Source organism: Vidua chalybeata, chromosome 3 (assembly GCF_026979565.1).
Source record: "Vidua chalybeata isolate OUT-0048 chromosome 3, bVidCha1 merged haplotype, whole genome shotgun sequence".
Classification (NCBI taxonomy): Eukaryota; Metazoa; Chordata; class Aves; order Passeriformes; family Viduidae; genus Vidua; species Vidua chalybeata.
Window position 1 is genome coordinate 78,521,369 of NC_071532.1, and position 21,963 is coordinate 78,543,331.

The 21,963-nt window shown below is 40.4% G+C and overlaps 1 long non-coding RNA gene and 1 other non-coding gene across 3 annotated transcripts; both read left to right on the plus strand.

Annotated features, from left to right (window-relative positions):
- The first annotated feature begins 398 nt into the window (after nt 1-398).
- Nucleotides 399-7,765, plus strand: LOC128786254 (uncharacterized). 2 transcript variants are annotated; one of them, XR_008430222.1, is made up of 7 exons: nt 399-434; nt 2,155-2,204; nt 2,683-2,752; nt 3,295-3,375; nt 4,553-4,582; nt 5,121-5,173; nt 5,761-7,765. It is a non-coding gene; the product is annotated as an uncharacterized LOC128786254 (long non-coding RNA). The 2 variants fall into 2 exon arrangements; XR_008430221.1 differs by lacking the exon at nt 399-434 and adding an exon at nt 471-1,128.
- Nucleotides 5,508-5,578, plus strand: LOC128786535 (small nucleolar RNA SNORD50). Its single transcript, XR_008430326.1, has one exon. It is a non-coding gene; the product is annotated as a small nucleolar RNA SNORD50 (small nucleolar RNA).
- Nucleotides 7,766-21,963: the final 14,198 nt, after the last annotated feature.

Here is a 21,963-nt window from a genome sequence, read left to right on the forward strand (position 1 = left end):
GCTGGATTCGATGATCTCAGGTCTTTTTCAACCTTAAAGACGCTACGATTCTTCGGGAAACACGTTCTTTAAGTTTGGGAGGTGGAGCTGCACCAGGTCGGTTCCCGCCCTCCCTTTAGAAACTCGCATGACACCGCTGCGCGTTTTACACATGAAACCTGTCACGCAAACCGGGCGAGCAGCACCGGGCCCGCCCGTCCCCTGCCATGGCCGCCGCGCCGGGCCCGCCGAGACGGGAGCGCGCGCCGGCCCCTCAGCGCCCGCCCCCGCCAGCCAGGAGCGCCCGCCAGCTCCGCGCGGCGTCTCCGCCCCTCGGCCCGCGCGGCAGCGGGCGCGGCCAGCCTCGTTCCCACCCCGCAGCGTTCATATAAAGCTGCGAGCGGCGCACCGCGCCCCCCTCTTTCCCCGCGGAGCGCCCGGAATGGCGGTGCACGGTAAGGCGGCGCGGGATGCGGTGTCTGCTGCTGCCCGGGCGGTGCGCGGGCGGGATGGCTTCATCATTTTGCTTGGACGTTCGGGAGGATCGCCTGCAGTGCCGGTCGCGTAGTGCTTGAGGCTGGAGCCGGCAGGTGAAGCTCTCACCCTTGGAGGCCTGAATAGAGCCAGGCGAAAGGCAACTGTAACCCGGCTGTGGGGCCGCAGCCGCCCGTGCGCGGTGCCCTGCTGAGAGCCGCGGAGGTGCGAGGGGACTGACAGAGGACTACATATCTCAGCATGCCCCGCGGGGGGCTCCCTGCCGGAAGCCGCATGCCGAGGCGCGGGGCAGGCTGGGAGCGGTAGGCGACGGTGACCCGCGTGGCGCTGCCGGGCCCGCGCCATTTTGCTCCCCGCCCGTCGCGGCCGGGGCTGGTGCGGGGGTGCTGCCCCTGCTGTGCCCTCAGCCGCGGCTGCGGCTGCCCCTTGCACCGAGCGACAGCCTTCAGGCGTCTGGCTTCGTGCATAAAACGCTGGATAAGGCGGAACCACCTTGCTCGTGTGGCAAAGGGTTGGTGCGTGTGCTTGCGTTACCTGTACGTCTTTCTGGAGGGCTCAGCGACTGGCATCACGGCATTGCTCCACAGCAGAAGACTTCTAAAAGCACTGTGAAATCCACATAGTATCTCAAGGAAAAAGACCCATAATATTTAGGTGATCCCTGATGCAAATCATAAGATTGTATTCTAACTGATTGTGTTTTCTATTTTTAAGACAATGACATAGCATAATAAAGAAAGATTTGTTACAAAAATAAGCCACCAGCACCCCAAAGTACTGACAGAAGCCTTTTGTGTGCTTAAGATGCCTTTTTGTCCCATCTATGAAATGCTGAGGTCACTGAACCCATAGTACTTCAAAAAGAACGGGAAATACCATTAACTATACCTACGATTCCAGGCTCTTACCTGCAAGCAAAGATTAGGATGTGGGTGGATTTACATAGGAAGTTGTCAGGTGCATTCATTGTGTGTTTAATTAGCTTGTCTAACAGTCTGAGTCACACATTAGATTACCGAACAGTAAATTTTTGGAACTTAAACCATTAGTAACCCTTGATTATTGAGTTTATTGCACTCAATAAGCGTAAATTTTATTTCACATAAGAAGTAGAAGCTTAACTAAGGCTTTCTATAGCTTTAATTGTTTTTGTGATAGGAAACAAAATGTATGATAGGTTGTCTTTCATGGCTCAATGCATTTATTAGGTCTGTGTAGTACGGAGTGAGATATTTTAAACAAGCACATTCAAGTGATAATGTATTGTCACGCATTTCTTAAGCTGCTTGAGTTGGTGGATTTTAATAATTGGTACATGGTTAAAACAATTCTCTAAACCAACTTCAATCAGTTCTTAAAAGTGATTAAAAACTTGAGATGATAATTTTTCCTTAAAAGGTCTTTAAACTGAGGTTTAACAGTGGGAACGTGCAGTTATTTCTACAATGCTACTCATATGAGATTTCAAGTAGCTGCAACTTTCAAGTAGCTTGCAACTCCTTTGTTGCTTAAAACTGCATTTCTTGCTGCTTTTCTTCTGCGAGCTTGTGATTTAGTACTTAACATGCTGCTTCTAAAGATTGTGTTGATGATTATTGCCTCATAATGCATGTGACTTACAGGCCTGGTAATATGAATCTGCTGATTTCAAGTTGTAAGGCTGTCCATATTTGTTTTTAGGTGTGATGGAGAGGAGGTTTTCAGTGGTGTCGAGTACATTGTACATTAAGGTAACAGCTCTGGAATTTTTAATGTTGCTCTAGAAGTAACACTGCATTTCTGTTTTAAACCAAGTCAGTAAATACATGTGTTTCATAACTTGGTTTTTGTATTTTTGTCTGCCAAAGTTCAGGAAGCGCTAGAGAGTAGTTGGTTTTGTATGGCTACTGAGTAGGACAGAAAGGAAAGACTACATTGCATTTTCATAACTGCTATCAAAGTTATAAGTAATTATTTGATAATTTTTGAGTTTGGTGCTCTTTGAGTTAAAGTCAGTCTGTAGGTTAGTTCTTAGACTTCTTTTGCTTACAAAATTTCACCTTGTCAGGTATTTCACCTGTTCCAGAAGAATATTAAATTTTATGAAAACTTCAGGTTTTTAGTGCTTGGTGATTATGCTTCTGACATAGTAACATGAGAGATGATGCTAGACCACAGCAAGAGATGTTTTCTAGTTTAAAAGATAATTTTGCTTATGTTTGATTTTAGCGTTTCATGGAAGGACCATCACAAGTAGAAGAATACTTCGTACATGCAAGTGGATTTTCCTGAAAGCTGAGTATGTTCTAAATGATCAGTGGGGATAAATTAACAATAAATTGATTAGAAAAAGATGCATAGGATTAAATTAGTAGTTATGTCATTAGCTTTAAAATTGAGGTATCAATTTTGGGCATGTTTGACGTGGTCTAGAACTGTGTGGGCTGGGGGATTTGGGAATAGATATTTGTGCTGGAGGATCTGGTAAAATGCCTATCCTGAAGTGTTCATATGAAATTTAAAGTTCACTTCAGTATGGCTTTTAATTGTGAATTTGCACTTTATTGGGAAATAAGTATGAAACAGTGTTTAGTCAAAGAAAACAGGACATCTGGATGCTTATTTATATAAATAAACAAATATTCCTATATTTTAATAAAAATGTGTATTCACTTTTTTCACGTATAGTTATTATCCTCACTTAGAAAGAAAGAAAAAACTCCAGGATCTGTCAAATGCTTATAACCAGTTGTTACAAAAGTAGAAATTGGTTGTTCTTACTGGCTCATGTTATATTATACATGAACTTGTTGTAATTTGGGCTTTTACTCAAATTTCTAGAGTGGCATGAACAGTTTCTAGTAATGGGAATGTGACATGTCCTGAAGAAAGATTTCCTCGAGACAGGAAATAAAACAGCAGGTAATATTTATTGGTTAAACAGCAGACATTTTTTGTTGATTGTAATTTATTCCCTTTTTAGTACATTGCTAGTGAAAGAGGTGAAGGTTGTCTTGGTGGAATATATGAATGGAATGTATGAGTGGTGTTACAGTTCCTGTCACTGATACTTGTGGATAATGGTGAATCATGCTAAAACTGCTGAACCTGATACATTGATGAGCAACTTAATAAGGCTTTGGCTACTGAGATCAAACCACTTACAATTTTTCAATCATAAATCATCCGAGTTGGTGTTGGTTTAATGCTGTTGCTCTGTACAAGTGAGGTGCCAGTATGTACCAGGCTGTGAGTAAGACTGTTGGTGCATTATTTAAACCCACCTCAGGTCTGTGTTGACACAAATAAGTCCTGTTGCAGAAGCTTGCATCTTTAAAGAGCAGAGAGGAGGAAGTGTTAGACTTAATGTATTCTGCCTTATAGTGGGTAAATAACAAGCATTAGTCAGGTATGGTCAGGAAGTGTTGCTGGTGTTAGAAAGCTAGTGATGATATTTGCACTTTGATCCTCTTAGGACCGTTAATTTGGGGCTCACTCAGATGGGAACATTTAGGAAACGTCGCATTAATGACAAAGGTGGAATTTGATGGTAAATTGTAGTGAATTCTAAATTAAGCTGTTTCAACTCCAGAGATAAATTACTTCACAAGGGCTGGTATAATGTTCTTGAAGCAGGCAAATAGAATGCTCACAAATGCTTACTGTGCTTGAAGAATAATGACAGTGGTTTCTCCAAGAACTTCATTCACACCTAAGTATCTGAACTTAAAATTTTTCAGTTAAATTAGGTTTACTGCATTGGTGTTTGGGTCCGCCGGCTGCTTTTAGTTAAAAAGTTAAAACGTAGAGAGTGACAACTTCTCATTTTCTTGTGTTGCTACACATCTATAACTTTATTCTATTCCTTATTCAAGAAAGGTACGTTTACTTTATTAGCTAACAGTACTTTCTTTTGAACAGCAGGTTTTGTATGAGTGAAACTTCTTGTGCAGTAGTGCTGCCTATAAGATGCTGTATTGTTTAGACAGGCACTATTGCAAGTAGAAAGGGGCATGACTTCCATGGCTGACCTAGAGAAAAGTTAGAAGTAGCAAACCTTGTTAATGTTAACTAATCAGTGTGTTTTATGTCTTTGCAGAGATGCTTGAAGGCTGTGTCTGAATAGAAGGTATGAATTCCAGTAAATATTATTTTTTTATCCTGATAGGCAAATTGCCAGTATCAGATATCCTGATAATCAAGTGTAATTCCCCCCTCCTATCATAGTTCATACCCAGGCTGAGAAATAGCTGGGCAAGAGAAGCAAAACAAATTGTACTGTGACATGACTACACGTCTGGTTGAAGTTTCACTGAACTTGCAGTGTGCTGATACTAACGCAGCACATGTTGAATAGAGCAGTTTGGTCTGTACGAGAGGCTAAATAGATCACAAAATCACAAGGTTGGAAGAGACCTTCAAGATCATCAAGTCCAACCCATGCCCTAACACCTCAACTAAACCATGGCATTGAGTGCCACATCCAGTCTTTTTTTAAACAAATCCAGGGATGGTGACTCCACGGCCTCCCCGGGCAGACCATTCCAGTACTTGATCACTCTTTCTGTAAAAAACTTCTTCCTAATATCCAACCTATATTTGATAACAAGTTGTATTTTGAGTGATGAAAGAAAACTTCTCTGAATTAATGAATGTCTTTTTTACAGGAAAATGTGTTTTATAGAAAACAAGCAGGAACAACTGCTTTTGGCTTATTCAGGTATGTAACTGAAAAGCTTCTAAACATTTTCTGGTTCTAAGTCTAAAGTAACTGTTTACAATTCAGGTTTTTGCAGTATGATAGTTAGAAACATAACTGATGAATTGATATGGTAAGTCATAGTTGGCATTTTAAAAACACTTGTTCCCCAAGGCACAGTGTGAGCTGATAGCTGACCTTGCTTAGCTTTCAAACCTACAAGAAGTTTTAAATAAGTGTACACTATTACTGAAATGTAACAAAATGTTAGATGTTGTAATACAAAAATTAAGCAATCAAAAAACCTTGTGGGCTATTTCCTACTAAATTTATTGTTCATGTACTGCTTTTGTCTCATCTGTGATGATCCTATCCCGAACCTGAATTTCTTGTTGAAAAACTTTATACGGATCCGGAATCTGAGACGAGACCAAAATAGTTTATTTAAACTTTCTGAAAAGTATTAGTCTTTGTGTTTATGTTGGTTGGTTGTTTTTGGTTTTTTAGAATTAACAACATGTTAATGCAAACTGTTGTGTGCTTACTTGCAAGTTGAAATTTCTACCTTGAATGAACCGTTTTACTAAGATCTTGTTCTCCTTTTTCAGTGATGAATTGGAGCACTTTGTCAGAACTGCCTGACAAATGTGGATGATGTAACCAGAAGGAGGTGTAACACCTGAAGAGATATTGTGGCTTGGAGTTCATGCTTTTAAAAAGCCTGCTAAAATAGCTGCAATTTTGTTCAGTAGATAATGTCTCTGCGTATTTAAAACACCATCTTTCCAAAATACTGAACTGTCTTCTGGTGAAAGTGTAGCAGTAATATTAGGGAAAGGAGTACATGAAAAACTCCTTGATTATTTACCCTTTTAAAATACCGTATGGGTACACAGTCTTGCAGATACTAGAGGTCTCTGATAACTCAGGAGTGGAGCTCACAGGCAGGCCCTGTAAAGACAGGGTGAAATCAAAGAAGACGACAATATCTACAGCTTGCATCACTGTATCTAGCAAGGGAGTGAGGGGTTGGGGTTTTATGAACTGCTGCTTCAGCAGGAGAAGAGCAGTACCACAACAGTGGAACTGTCCTTTGAGGAATACACTGGCAACAGTACTTGCTTGCTCTCTGGAGGAAAGAGGTTGGTAGTGAGAAAAGAGAGTTACATACATTGGAACTTGGGCTTTTGTCTTGGTTTGAAAAGACAGGTATCTGCTAAGGAAGGCAGAAACCTTCCTTAAAATGGAAAATGTAAATCCCCTCCCTCCAAATTATTATAATTTTGAAATTAAGGGGCTCTCAGGCAAAGATAAGGGAGTAGGAAGGACAGTCTTAGGAAAAATAAAAAAGAAGTAATACAAAAAAAAAGACAGAATACACCCTGACGCCCTGTGGGTCAGGGTGTTGGTAGCAGTCCAACTGGATGGTGGCTGCAGTTCTCCTGGAGTGACAGGTGTGGTTCTGTTGAAGCAGTGATCCTGTAGCAGAGTGTTTTCCTCTGAAGTTCCAGTGGTGGTGTAGATGGCCCTGGTCTTCCTCTGGGAATCCAGTGGAGAAGAAAGCTGCTCCTCTGGGAATCCAGTGGGAAAAGGCTGCCTTGTGGTATTCCAAGTCTCAGATTATATCCAGGTAGGAATGCTTGGCTCCTCCCCCTGGGCAGAGCATCTCCCAATGAGATGTTGTAATTTTATTGGTCATGGAATCACACTCAGTGGCCCATTAACAGAAGATATTTCCCCCAGAGGGAGGATTGGATGTGGAAGAGATAAAGAAAAACTGACCAATTAACAAAATATAACTGCCACACCTCTAACAGATGGCAATAGAATACAAACCCCCAGCTACATCTTGCAACCTAAGCTTTAAACAGTCACTGCAAAAGTACTGGTGCTGTAATCCAAGTAGCAGCATATTTGCTGTATTCAGCAAACTCCCTTCCACAGAGGAATGAAGGATCGTAAATTGGTTGCCAAGTAAATTTAAAGACGACTCACTGTGTACATAAGATAAAATTTGCCTTGAGGCATGACTTTCAAGCCTTATTGTCAGGAATTCTTTATAAAGGCAGAAACATGACAGTAGCATAATTCCTACTATAACTGAATCATTTTGAAATAATCCAAAATATATAAAAGAGCCCTATAGCTCATGGGGTGTACCTGTTCATCAATGACAAAGTCTGTGTAAAGTCCAATTTTCTGTCAAAGTAGTATGGAAGTATAAACATTACCAGGAACAGCACATAAAGCATTGGAAATGTCAAAAATACCTATCCATCATGCTACTGAAGTGGATGCTAAGGAACTGACTAAACTCCAGGAGTGCATTGGCTCACAGAACATCTGTGGTTTGCTTATTAAGCAGTGGCCAGCTACTTCAGCTAAAGGCTGCTCCTTTTGAGCAAGGAATGGTAAATCAGTCTACTGAATATCAACATCTGCAGAAATAAACTCAAAAAGAGCTTTCTCTTCATTGCTTTCAATAATAACTTGTTTCTGTTAACAAATGTTGCTAGGAATGGTGCGTATTTTTATGTGCCATGTTTTGTACATGCTTTTGAATAAAGATAAGGATATTAAATCATGGCTGTTGCACGTCAGCTGTGGATCACACTACGGTGTTCCTTGACTGCTTGTACTTCTCAAGAGCTATGGAGGCAATGTGGCCTTGTTCTGACTGGCGCCACATGTGCTGGGCACACAAAGCTTCATATTGTGCTTGAGTGACTCCAGGACAAAAACCACTGACTGCGTACTCAAGAAGTGGGAAGGTAAGTTTAGTCTCAATCTTCTGTCTACTGCAGAGCTGCAAAAAGTAGGTACTGTGAACAACATCTAGTAGAGCTGCTTGGCTAGTAAGACCAAAAGTTGTCAGTCTTGGCTAGGTCAGTCCTCTTCTGGATATTAAGATGTCAAAGGGCAGAGAGATGGTTAATAAAGCAGCAATATTTGGTAAGTACTTTTTAGATTTTCAAAGGGATCTATGGCTTCATTACAGGGTCAGAAGAGTGGCATGTTTTTGAGAATAAAGGTACAATCTTTATCCTTTACGCTAATGTTAAAACCAAATGTTAAATGTTAACATCCGTTTTTAACATTAAACCAAATATTTACCAGTGTTAATACCGAATGTTAAAACTTTTAAAGACAATGCCATGTGTATGTGCAGTAAATGGTGAAAGTGAATTTGTCTTGTGATGTTGGGGATGAAATAGTGCCACTCCAGGGTTGTGGCTGGCACTTCAGGTACCAAAGTACTTCATGACAGTCTTGCTCTGTATGTTCTAAAGCATTTGTTGGGGATAATCTGGAGGTAGGATTGGCAGCAATCGATAAAGGGTGCTAGGAAATAAAGTTACTGCATGGCAATGTGGTGGAGGTGTGTCTCAGAATGCTAAATTATGAAAAAGATTGGCCTCCCAGCGTATAAAAAAAGGTAGATGTGGCCAATTCTAAGGCATGCTGAATATTGAACTGTAGAAGTTTCTCACGGAATGATCCTGTACTTCTGAACTACTGAAAACTGGTAGCTAATAAAAAAAAGGTGTATTAGTATAGTATAGAATGTGTATTAGTATACCTATTACTATAGGTAGTCATGTGCTTACAAAAGTGAATTACTGTTTTACATTATATGTTCCAGAGGATTTGGTTTATAAGACCAGTGAAAATTATGTAGGTAGGTCATTTTTAACCAGTTTAAGAATGGAAACTGGCTTTTTTGCCTTGGGAGGGGATTAGTATGTTTTCAAACCAGTTGTGGATTTAGTTCTGGTACAGTTTCTGGAGTGAAGTTTAATACAAGTGAGGTAAGATGTAGTTATGGGGAGTTACTGTGTGACACGTGGAACACGTGGCATGGGATTTCTCTGCAAAAGCACTTAATGAAACTTCGGGTTTACAAAACAGATTGTTAGATTCAAAGCTTTAAGTTTTTGCAGTAAGCAGCATGAAAGCGCTTTGCTGCTTTTGTGCTTTAGTCCGGTGAAGTCTTGCACTAAACATCATTTGTGGGGAGCTAGAAGTGTCACATGGCTGTTGGGCTGCGGTCCAAGAAATCGGTGGTTTAAACAAACAGTTCTAGAATGTTGCCATTTATCAGTCTTAGTAACTCGGCAAAACCAGCAGAGACTTAGTAATTAAATGAATGTTGAGCTTACAAGCAAGAGAAGTACCTTGCAACCACTTACCTTGCAACCTACGAGAGTAGCTCTGCATAAATGCTTTGCTATTATTGAGGTAACAAGGTTCTTATTAAGGTGGGAGGTTTTGTCTTGCTGAAGAACTTGTCTTACTGGTGAAGGCTGTGATCTATAATCAAGAGTTGCAAATGAGTGAAACTAAGCTAGCAGTGGTTATCTTGCCACAGCACCCACACTGCTATGTGACTGCCAGTGTTGGTGTGACACCTGCTTGAAGTATCAAATCCCAATGAACAGGAATTTCAGAATAAACTGTGCTGTCTGGCTGCCATTCTGCAGAGGACTGTGTGACTGTGGCTGCAGCTATATGGTGTGCTGGTGTTGGGGTTCCTACCATCTTTCCTGCAGGAAGGCTCTTAAGGGTATAAATTTGCCATACAAAGTTTGGGATATGTGTTCTGTCAATTAAAAACCAGCATGGAAATAAAATGAGTTGCTAAAGAAAAGCATTCCATAGGACATTCAAACATGGACACAGCAGAATCAGCAAGTGTTTGACTTTGCCCAAGGAAAGGTATTCTTTATACTAAAAAGTGTTCAGCCCTAACTTTGGTAGCTTTTCTTCACACTCCCTCCCTTTGTCCCAGAGGACAATCTTTGAGCTATCATCTGGAGTATGGATGAATTTAAAAGAAAAATAGTAATTTCAGATGAGTGGAGTACACATGGAGGCTTTACATGCTATGTAAATGCATGTCTGATAATTTGCATTCTCTATTTTTTGGTGTTACAACCAGTTTTACTAGCAATTTTGCTTGTCTGCCCTTGTATTTTCCTCAGAGGATATAAACTGGAAAAGTACAATTAGAATGATGAATTCTACTTCCTCTCAAACATCATGTGGCTTTTTAGTTGATAGTCCAGTTGAGCTATCAGGGCTATGAAGACAGTACTTCTCTGCCATTGTTTCAAACTTCCTGCAGGCTCCGGAGGACAGAGTGGTGTTTGATGCTCAGAAGAATGGCTGTATTGAGTGGGACAAAGTCTGCCTCGTTCAGTATTCTGTCTGAGGATGACCAGTATAAGGAACAGGAGAAGTATGCAGAGCCTTTCCAACAGTTTTTTTTTTGAGAATTTTCTGAGATTTTCATTTGTGTTTGAATACTACTTTGCAATTATGACCTATCTCCATTTAAAAATATTTGAAGCATGAATGATATGTGGGCTGTAAAATAGATGAAGTAGTGGGTATGTTAATAAGTGTAGGGGAGGGTAGGATTGGGAGGGGGCTGAAGTAAACCTTTTTTTTTTTTTCCTTTCTGAAGCTAATGTCACTTTCGATTCTCAAGTTACTGAAGACAGTGGCAAGTGAAGTTCAGTGAGGGCCTCTGTGCTAGGACAGCCTTGCTGTTTAACTGAGCTATGTTGGGTGGGAAAATTTGAAGTACTCATGAGTGCTCTTACCCCTGAGCTATACTTAAAAGGCTTCTCACCAGACCAATAAACACTATCTTTTTCCCTGAAAGTGGAGTTCTCCCTAACTGACGGAGCACTCTCCCAGCAACAATGGTACTAGTTTTATAGTGGCAGGTGAAGAATGATTAATATCTGTCCCAAAATGAAGTTCAGTCTTTTTTTTTGTGGAAAGAAAGAGATGAATGAGCTGTAACAAAACAAATTCTTAGACCTTACTTTGAAATTGGTAAATTCATTGGAAACTAAAGGTATTTTTAAATAGTCTTAAGGTCATTGAAGAAGAATATACAACTATTGCTATATCTGTGTTTCATCTTACCTTGACAAAATAGAAATTAATTAGCCCTCGGCTTAGCTTGGTTTCTTTCAGAGTGAGGAGTATTGCAGATACTAGAGTCCTGCGAGAAACATTTGAGACTTAAACTCTTGTGTGTCTCGATGTTTAAGCCCAGCCAGTAACTAAGTACCACATCCTACCTGCCCTCGTAGGATGGAGAGGAGAATACGAGGGAAAGTAAAAGCAATGGGTTGAAATGAGAACAGAAGTGAAATTAAGCAATATAATTGTACCATAAAGGAAGACAACAAAAAGAAACCCCAAGATAAGCAAGTGATGATACACAATACAATTGCTGATCACCTGCTGGCATACCCAGCCTGAGAGATGATCCATGCCTCCTGGCCAGCTTCCCCCAGTTTATGTACTGGGGATGACATGCTAGTATAGAATATCCTCTTGGCCAGTTTGGGTCAGCTGTCCTGGCCTTGCTCCCTCACAGCTTCTCGAGCCTCTCCTCACTTGCAGAGACTTCTGGTTGTTGCTAAGTAGTGCTACCCCAAACATCAAACAGTTATCAACTCTATTCTCATACTGAATCCAAACCACAGCACTAAGAAGTACCAGCTATTAAGAAGAAAACTAACTAACCCAGCTGAAACCATGATGGTGTGTTAGGTCTGTCTAGTAGTTAGGTCATTTTCTGCAGCAAAAAAAAAAAAAAAAAAGCAAAATTGCTGTCTTGTTTCATGCACTCCACCAGAAAAGTACAATATTGAAACATGGTGAGGGGCAGTTCTTAATGTCATTTTGACTTCATAACTAAAACAGTTCAGGGTATGATTATTCATTCCCCAGAGTATATTAGAATAAGCATTTTCTGAAAGTAGTTCGATTATGTTGTTTCTGATCCTGAAAATTGTATTAAACTGCCTATTTGATACTGCAAGCAGAAGTTTGGTTTGTGGGAATTAGTGCTCCTTTCCCTCTTCCTGTTTCACAGATTATAAACCACACAATATAAAAAGTTTAACGGCAGGAGTTACCCCTAAAACATCTTGAAATAGTAATTTATAATAGATACTATTTCAATGCTGAGTGTTTCCTCAAAAAATCTGCATGGCAGGGAAGAGTGTCTAGGCTTTTGAAAATATTTCTGAAGTAGTACTCTTACCCTTGTCTGAACTGGTCTTCATTTACATGTACTTCAACTTAATTTCTGTTGCTAGTGAAAAGTTGTTCAGTATAGTTTCTGCTAATTTCATATACAGGATGTAAGGCTGCTGGAAACCTTTTTTCCATGTAAAGAGATCTTAATATGGTGATCCACTGGCAGGGGTTGGTTGCAATGTGTTTTGCTGTGTTTTTAAATGCTATGAGAAGAAGACTGGAAATTGTATGAGTACTTTCTCCTGAGAGTATTATGTAGTTTCTATTTTTATAATTGAAAAAGTTACACTGAACAATTGTAGCAATTGTTTGATATATTTGCTATAGAAGTGCAGTCCCTTTATGAGCCATGGTGGATATGGGAAAATCCAAAGCTTTTACCTTACAAATATGAACAAATACGATTTGCTAGGAGCTACAGATGTGAAGAGACCTGTGGTGTAAGGACCATTGACTTCCTGATGCCAAGTTTGGGACCTTGGTGTTCAAAATTTTTAGATTGCACTCAGTTTTATCCCAGTTTCTTAAATATACTATTCCTCCTCTTCTATACAATTCCTGTATTGCTTTCCTTTTAACAGTTATGTATTAAACATAAAAAACCCACAAAATTCGGTAAGACTGCTACATAAGCATTCAGTATTAATCCCAGAATGGCTGTAAGAATATACAAAACTTCTGTGCAGGGAAATAAAGAAAGACCTCTGGGACTCAAGGATATTGTAATGAAATTGAAATATGTGATAAGCTTTAAAAACAAGACCAGGTCCTGTAATTGATGTGATTTGACAGTTGTGATTTGCTCTTCAGAAATCAGAGACAGAGCCTGCAAATAAGTCACTTAGGAGCTAAATTGCAGATCTATCAGCAAGGACAGCTAGCAGGGCTTCAGGTTTTAGATATGGAAGGGAAATACTTCTTTCTCTACCTCTGTGTTCATACTGAGCTCTCTGCTGGAAAGTTTCAGGCTATCAAGTAGATGTTAGAAAAAAAAGTGGAAGGTGAGTATTATTTTAAATAAAAACATTTCCTACTCACAATTAATGTAATAGGGATAAAACTTAACTGTACTTTGTATCGTATTCTCCAAAAAGCCATAACCATTTTTCAGAAATATCTCAATTCTGCAGAAACAGGCTCAGTTGAACTTGCTCTTCTCTCCTTGACTATTTTGAAGTTTGGCTGGGAAACAGGCACCTCAAATTCATTAAAAAGGCAGAAATTAATGTCTGTGAAAATGACAGCCTTTTCTATAGAGCAGCAAAAAGGACTATCAGCAGAATTGGCATCTGGCCCTGGAAGTAAAACATTCTGAGCTTCTGCTAAAGCTTCCAAAAGAAGCATGATAATGAGGTTTTAGAAAATTCCTGGGCTGTCTTTATTTCATATACAGTCTAATCCTACTGCTCAACTTTGGTGATTAAGATAAATAGTATAGAAAATACTGTCTTGGGACAAGGAACAGTTAAGTTATGAAGTATTTGTTTTCTGTGGTTCACTGAGATAGTCTCCCCTTTTGCTGGGATTTAACCTTAATATCTTAGTCATTGTTGGGGTGCATAGACTCACTGCTTGCTAAGACCTCTGACTAGCAGTTAGAATGTCAGAGGCTCAGAGGGAAAGCTGACGTGTCACCAGTACTACTAGCAGCCTAAGGGTGGAGGAAACCATTTGTGTCACCTTGGCTGAGCTATAGAAAGCAAGTGAACGTCTAAGCTGGGCACGTCTCATGTTTGGGGTTCTTTGTGTTGCTTTTTGTTTTGGTGTAGGTTGGGGGTTTTTGTGCATAGCTTACAAAAGTTTCTACTTTAATAGCCCTCCCTTCTTAATTCTGGTTCTATTTTTTTCCATTGTGTGCCAAGACTGGAGGAGTTTGAAATATTTTCAGACTAAAAAAAAATTCTTCTGCACTTTCCTCACTGCCTCTTTTGGCTGCAGCAGGTCTGTATCAATACTGTTGATCTGAAATTTGTTAACAGTTTTCATGCATCAAATTTACTGACCAAGACTGCATGAAAACCAGGTTTTCATGCATCAAATTTACTGACCAGGACTGCATGAAAATCAGGCTTTCATGCATCAAATTTACTAACCAGGACTATTTTAATAGATGCTTAAAGGGATTAAAATAAAAGGTGGCACTAAATTACAAACCTCTGCCTTTTAGTGTGCATAAGATCATCTCTTGGGTAAGAATTATTTAATCATTTTTCTTGTGAGACACATAAGATGTGGATATGGCAGAAAAATCTGAGAACGCCTGACCTGGAAGGGTATGAAAGAATTTAGAAACTTCTGCAGTTAACTGTCATCAGTGATTTTAACTGGTTTTTTTATGGACATGCTCACTCAGCTATCTTTATTGATTATACTGTAACTAAGAATTGATGTATTGGCAGTAAAAATGCATATTCTCACACAGTTGCATTGTCTACTCTTGCTGCTCAGTACGTGCCTCCAAACACTGCTCTCCATTAGTACATAACTCCAGCTGAAAACACAAGAGCTCTTAGAAGTGTTTTGGTTAATTTAAATGTGGCGTCAATAAACAAGTCCACAGTTTTATCAGCCAGGTATTTACCCAGTCATAAACTATTTTTTTTAATTGACCCTAATACATTTAAGTTTTCAAAATGAAACTTCCCTGTAAATGTTCTTACTTACTGCTATTTTAAGATCTAAACTTTAAAAAATATAAAACAACCTTTTATGCTTTTATAGGATCAAAACTAACTGAAAATAAATAATTTTTAAAAGCAGATTAAAAGCATACTATTCTTTATCTGTCCCCTGCAGATCATAGAATAGCAATTTATTTTTTCTAGTTACCAGTTGCTGTGAAAAATTAAAACTTTGCTTCTCTAAAGATCTAAACGTGTGCTTCTAGCAGCACAATACAGCTGCATTAGTTGTACTGTATTCAATTACAAATTTGTTCAGGTTTGAGCCCAGGTTATGTTGCTTGCACTGCCCTGTGCAAAACTATGAAGAGATTCCTGGTTAATGCTGCACAAGCTTGAAAGGGAAAAGTTATACACATGTGCTGAAGCTTTATTTTAGGTTAAGATCTAATTCTAGTATCACTGAAGGCCCATGTAGAAGTGGAGAGTAGATCTTACAAAAGAAGACTATTGAAAAGCAGCAAGCACAGGATGAGGCTTTGATAGAGTTCTTCATCCCTGTGCTCTGCTGTTTGTGCTGTACATGAGAATTCCCATAGGGCAGCATTGTCCAGGTATCTTTAAAAAATAAAATAAAAAATCATTTGTATAAAGCAGGTTGTATTGTCTGCTCTTGGGATCTGCAGAAATGCTGCATTTTGGTAGTTACTTCTGCCTTGTACCTGGCAAGGGTCATAAATGTGTGTGTATGAGATTGTTCTATTCTTACAAGGACCTTGAAGACACAAGGTTATTTGGGCTCACCCATCCTTGAAAGGATTTTTAGGTTCTTTGGTTGCATGTTAAGTAGCCTGGAACACTTGACCTGAAAGCTGTGTATTGCAACTGCTGCATCAGACACTTTCCTGAGTAATCAGCCATGTAATTACGAGCCAACTAAAAAGGCCTGGGACATAAGCCCAATTTCTGGCAACTGATCATTCATGCCATAAAGGGTTAATGCAGTCTGACAGCTAAAGCCTGCGCAGCAGTTTGATATTTGGGCATGGTTTAAAATTTAAGGTGGGTGAGAGCTTAGCTGTGGGAATGCAAACTGTGCTCTCCATATTTGCCTTACAGCTGGAGAGCAGCCTGTGACCTGTCCCATCTCCTGTATGGCTGTGGCCATTGTGTCTGTGGTGTGCTGTGCTCTCCTCTCCTGGGAACGATGCCCAGAGCTGGAGAAGAACATTCTGTGACCCAGTGGCATGCTGTCTGCCTCTGGAGATGGGCTTAGTGCAGTAAGTAACTTACATGGGGTTAAGTGGATCCCAAAGGTCTCTTTCCTTCAGCTGGCTTTTACGAGGGTGCCAAGTACTGGAATCCTTACGGCTGCTAGGCAGTGCAGGGGATGTAAGGGCCAGGCTGGATGGGTGTCTGGGGTGAAGGAAGGGCTAAATACAGCAGTAAGTTCTCTATTGACACTTTCATTTGTGGATGTATTCAGTGAGTTGCAGCTTCAGCACTTGGCTGCCTCACACTGCGCAAGTGGACAGGACAGCACTGCTGTCCTGAGATGACTCGGAGGTGTTTTGAAGATCGATGCTGATAAGGAATGCTCTCTGCAGCTCTCTTGCATGAGTCCTTCTCATATGGCAGAATGCACTAGGACATACAGGAAACTTCTTTCTCCAATCTTTCCGTGCTAATCTGAGGAAAATAGGGCAGTATATGTGGTAACTCTCCTGTCACTTCTTTGCTGAATATCTTGTCTCCTTTTTCCATGGAGCTTTGCCAGGCACTGACCTAATGGTAGCATTCCACTAAGAGCTTTAAAGCATCAGATGCTTAGGATAACAGGCATAGAAAAGGCAGCAGTTGTGTCCTAACTCTCGCCCTTGTACCCACAGCAGTAGTAAAGCAATATCTTTTGGTCAGATTGGGAAGCCTTTTTCTACAGTTTCCTTACCCTTGATAAACTTGTGGGCTGTTTGTATAGGAAGCTTGTGATTTATAGGTCTATAGTGGAAATAGGAGTATGTGATTAGAGGGAATCTGGAGGAACATTTGCATGTATAATTTTCCAGGAAGTGGAAAGGATTTGGGAAAAAAGGAACAGATTAGTGATTGCATGTTCTGCTTGCTGCAATGACAAGGTATTTCAATTGTTAGAGCTGCAACTCACTGAATACATCCACAATTGAAGAGTAGAGACCAATATTCAGTTTCCAGTATTGGATATTGGCTAATAGAAAAATACAAAGATAGGGCAAGCATAGATACAATAGTATGCTCTGGTATTCTCCCCCAGTTTATGCAATTCCTTCACTAATTTCTGTTGCAAAATTTAAATTGGGGTGATAGCTCTATCACTGCATTTAGCAATTTTAGATGGGTGTTCCTTGCGCTAATTAGTTATTTTGGGGGTTTATGGAAATACCTACACCTTCGTGTGCCAATGCATTCCACCAGCTTTAGCTGCATGTGTATAAAAGTAGGGTTTTTTTCTTGGCTATCTGCCTGTTTGATTTAATGTTTCCTAGTTCTTCTGCTGGAAGAACAACTGAGCAGTTATCCTCTAGTTTTCCCCATACCACCTCTGACTTGTAGGCCTGCATTAGGTTTCCTCATTTGTCTCATCTGTACTGAAGGTATAGGTTCTGAATATCTTAGCACTGCTTTTTTGCCAGTAAGCCTGCGGCATTTGTAGTTCTTTTTTGCAAGGCTGGGCTTATTTTCTGACTGACGATAGTCAGTTTGGGATGGCTTTCAGTTGTCATTTCCACAATACATGTGGAAGCAACTTCACCGTCTTCTGAGCATGCAAAAATAGAGTGCTCTCCTCCTCCAGTTCTCTTTCAATACTTGCACATTAGCCTACAACATACTGCAAATACATTGAATTCTACAGCGATTGCTCTGAACCCTCAGCTGGTAAACAACTGTTAAAATCTTCTAAGTTAGGAAAAAAACTAAAGGTATTTACAGAATGGGAACTAAACTACCTTCTGCTGCTTCCCTTGTGCCTCTTTCTCACAAAGTCAGCTCTGGAGTGTTTTATTTGGGGGTAGATGTACCTGTGTGTTTGGGGATGATGTTGACTGAGAAGAGGCAAAACTAGTGACTGATGTTGGAAAAAAATACTTATAACATAGATACTTTACAGAAATGAGCAGTTTGATACCCTTTCTTTCACTGGCAGTGTTGCTATAGCACACACATAAAACAAAAGTGAGAGAAGAATTTAACACCTTCAGTCTATACATAAAATTCAACAGCAGAAGAATTCCTGGGAGAGCCTCATTCTTCCTCATTGCCAGGCTTGTTCTCTGCCTGCAAATATCTGGGTAAATATTTAGCAGAATGCAGGTGATTTCAACCTCAAAAGCCTTGAAATGCATTGTGTCAAGTCTGTAGTATCAGACTCTTCTTCCATCTTGCAGAACTGGAAGAATTAAAAATTAGTTAAAATTTAGTTACTCTGGGTTTTTGATTGGAACAGGTTGGGGTGGAGGGGGAAAGAAGCTTCAATTCATGGATAGAACTGGATCCAGGGTAAAGAACTGTATCACAGAATCTGTCTGCTCCAGCAGGCCCACCACATGCTCAGGTCCATGTCCAGACAGGTTTTGAATGTCTTGGAGGATGGAGACTCTACAACCTCCCTGGGCAACTGATGCCAGTGCCTGGTTACTCTCACAGTGGAAAAGTGTTTCCTGATGTTCACAGTATTTCAGTTTGTGCCCATTGCCTTTGGTGCTGTGAATCATACTGGATTTGCAAATGCTTTGTTTGCTCCTTTTGTTTACCTGACTTACTTAGAAGAAGTGGAGTGTTTGAAGAATCAGCAGGATCAAAGTTAGAACTTTAGAAATAGTTTAAATATAAGGGGGATTAACTTCGATTTTAGGAACTGCTACCCTGCCTAGATTTGAAAAAGTTTGAATATGCACAAAGGATATAACAGAAAAGAATGTTAAAAGAAAATATTACCATTAGTTATGTTAGTAAAGTTTCTTTGCTGAAATCATATGACAATTTTAGATGGTAAGCTACTTTTTATAGAATGGAAGGACTCTCAAATCTGCATATTAAAGACTGAGACAGTAATATATGAAAAGTATTTTTTCTGAAGGATGTTTCATATATGTGATTCATCTCCTTTTCATTAATTTCTGACTTGCATTTTTCTCCTAAGAGACACAGGCTTTGCATTTTATAATGCAACTTATCTTTTAAGATAGAGAATTTGACTGATAAAAGGAAGAAATAGCACAAGCTTTTAATTAAAACAGGTATTTCCCCAAATAGCTTTATTTTACCAAAGATCTCGCAGGGCAAATAGACCACTAGCCAGCTGTGCACTGCATTTAATAAAATACAGACAGCCATCCTTTCCTGAAGTTAAGTATCTTTATAATGTATAGATATATTAACAACTTGGCAGCCTTACCAACCAGGCTAAGGACAGGGAATGGCTTGAAAAGCCCCAAGAGCGGCTCATTAATTTCAGAATTCTGCTGTGGCAGACACAGCACAGGGGGCTTGTTTTGTTATTACAAGTGATGACATTTGCTGCATGACCAGAGTGATCCACCCCTCTAGGGCTGTAGCTGGTGCATTTCAGAGCTCAAGTACAGCGAATTCTACAGACAAGCCTAAATTTCTAATAAGTACACACTATGGAAAGGTGAGGCATCATAGAAACTGAAGGTAAGATTCCTGTTGAGTTTCCTGGATTTTTTTGTTCTTTGTTTAGGATATGATTGTTTAACTGTATATAAGTAGCTCCAAAGCAAAAAATAGTCTCTTAGTCTATTTGTCAAATTAAATTTATTTTTTGCTGCTTTATCTGTGCTACTCTGTAGTTGGTCTTGTTGTAATCACTGGTTTTACATGAATGTGCTGGGAGGAACAGAAGTCCAGCTGTGGCTTCAGTGTGGTTCTGCAATGGCTATAACTGGAACAGAAGCAGGCAGGGTTTTCATATAGCAGGAATATTTAGGAATCAACACAACTTTAATTATGGTGAGAAGCTGTCAAACTTCCAGGCATGTGCAGAGAAGCTCCTCAGGTAAATCTAAGTCACCACGTAAGTTCCTGCAAATGTTCTTGTCAAGAGTATTTTTCAATCAATGTTTTACATGATTAAAAAGAAAAACCCCCACTGGTTTCATGGTTCTTTTCACAGAATTACAGAATATTTTGAGTTGGAAGGGACCCATAAGGATCATTGAGTCCAACTCCTAAGTCAATAGCCTAAGCAGGGATTAAGCCTGTGACTTGGTCTCATTAGCACGATGCTCTACCCAATTGAGCTAATCTCAGGGTTTTCCTGGGCATGCCACTTTTGGGTTTGATATTAGGGCTAGAAATTGAGCTATATTTGGAGGAATTGTGTGTCAGCCCTTGGCCAACTCTGTGCTTCTTGTTTTCTATGTAAAATTTCAAAGGATCAAATAACTGCAACTCTGGATCAGCTGTGATTTTAAGTAAGGGTGCAAATCTCTTCACTGCACTAATCCTATTCTTTTTATTGGGTTTGCCTCCATTTTATGGAGGAAAAAGTTGAATGCATAAAAATGTTTTCCTCTAAAAATGGGTCTGAAAGCAGGAGTTACTTTCTCTAGAGTTTGCCACCTACAGTTAGTCAGATTGACTGGCTGAGACTATAATGAAAAGCAAGAAGTTCCACCTCAACATGAAGAGTAATTTCTTTACATTGAGGGGAGTGGAACACTGGAACAGGCTGCACAGGCAGGTTGTGGCTCTCCCTCTCTGGAGAATTCCAAACCCACCTGGACATGTTCATCTATCTCTAGGTGACCCAACTCCCAGCAGGAGAGCTGGACTGGATAATCTCCAGAGGTCCCTTCCAACCCCAATGGTTCTGTGATTTTCCACTATTTTCATTAGTTCCAGAGAACAAATGCATTTATGAAATTTAGGTAATATTCTGGACCACATCTGTTCTATAAAACTAACACTGAAACACGTCTGTAAACAACATGCTTTGGTGCAAATCCTCCAAAACCGGAAAAATTGGAAATGTGGAAAAATGCTCCCTAGGGTTGTTTTTGAGAATATTTATTAATTTCACTCCCCAGCTGACAGCTAAGTTCTTGGAAGAAGTTATTAACTTTTGAATGGAAAAAAGAATATATATTTTTATAAAGGATATGTTTAAAAATAACACTCAGGTTTCCATTAGAAAGGTTAGCTTTTGTTTTACTAATTTTTTTTTCAGGAAGTTTCATTTTTCTAAAGGTGGGGCAAAGTCAGAGTAAAAATTACTTTTTATCAAAATTTTGAATTAAAAATTAGCTGGACTATTTGATAGTGTGCATCTTGTCTTGTATTTGTTCCTATTTCAGACAAATTTGAATGGTCTAGGTTTTCATGAAGTCTTACAGCATGAATACTTGAAAAGATCTTTTTTTTTTCCTTGTATCACCGAATACCAGTTGTATGTTTCACATACTTATACGCCAGCATGTGAGCATTTGTTGACACTGAACTAACCCCGTAATTGTCTGTGCTTGCTCCACCGCACAGGTTCAAGTGTTTTTAAAGTACTGCAGATATGCTGGAAGTATTCGGCCGGGCTCAGGGGCAGCAGGCACCGCTCAACTTGTGGCTGAGCTGCCTCTGGGGAAGTGAGTAATACTGTATGTGCCTTCCTGCCTCCGTTTTGCTGTCTTTATCTGGACGCACAACTCTGGCAGAGATCAGTAGGTTGGTTTCCAAGTTTCTTCGTGCGGGGTGTGCAAGCGCGACGTGCTCAGAACTGGGATTCTCAAGTGTACGCTTTAGCGAGGAACGCGCCTCTGACAGCGCTGTGCAGGCAGACCCGCATTCCACTGGGGCCATCAGGAGAAAGTTAAATCACCGCCGAGGCCGCGCTCCAAGCGTGGCTGCGGGGCAAAGGCGCCGCTCCTGGGCCCGTTCTGCGGAATTCCGGCGCTGGAGCTGCGCGGCGCCCCAGCCCGTGCTGCCTTCAGCGCCTTCCCTCCGCCGACCCTGGGGCCCCGGTGGACGCCGCCACGCCGCGCAGCGCCTGAAGGAAACTCCCGTTCCCCTCGGCCAAACTCTGCCTCCGCCCGGCGGTTCTGCCGGGGCGCGCAGTCCGAGGGGCCGGTGCTGAGC